Below are 400 nucleotides of genomic sequence, written 5' to 3' on the forward strand. Positions count from 1 at the left end.
CTTTTAATCACTTCGGGATCCGAGAAATATGCAGGAAAAAAATGAAGATACAGTGTAAATCCTGTAGCTTGCCTATATACACTTAATAGATCCTTTTGGTTCTCCATAATTATGTAATAATGTAATTTTGTACCGACATAAACCTGGAAAATAAACCTGAACAATAAATATCTCCAGCAAACCATAAGAAAAGAAATACACTAACGTGAAGATAGTACAAGATTAACAGTAATATCAAACTTTATTCACCGGAAATAAACTGAAACATCAACAGAACCACAACAACACTCGAAGATAAGAGCAAAAGAGTTAAGAGTTAAATCCTTCACTGAAGTGGTACTTTGTTGTTGCTATGCTTTGATGAAACTGTTTGTGCAGAGGCAGGTTATGCTGATTGAGG

General features: G+C 34.0%; 1 protein-coding gene across 2 annotated transcripts in view; it reads right to left on the reverse strand.

Annotated features, from left to right (window-relative positions):
- Positions 1 to 400, reverse strand: part of LOC119587789 — a 122,239-nt gene that overhangs the window by 69,561 nt on the left and 52,278 nt on the right. The window lies entirely within an intron of this gene.

This window comes from Penaeus monodon, chromosome 23, assembly GCF_015228065.2.
Source record: "Penaeus monodon isolate SGIC_2016 chromosome 23, NSTDA_Pmon_1, whole genome shotgun sequence".
Lineage (NCBI taxonomy): Eukaryota > Metazoa > Arthropoda > Malacostraca > Decapoda > Penaeidae > Penaeus > Penaeus monodon.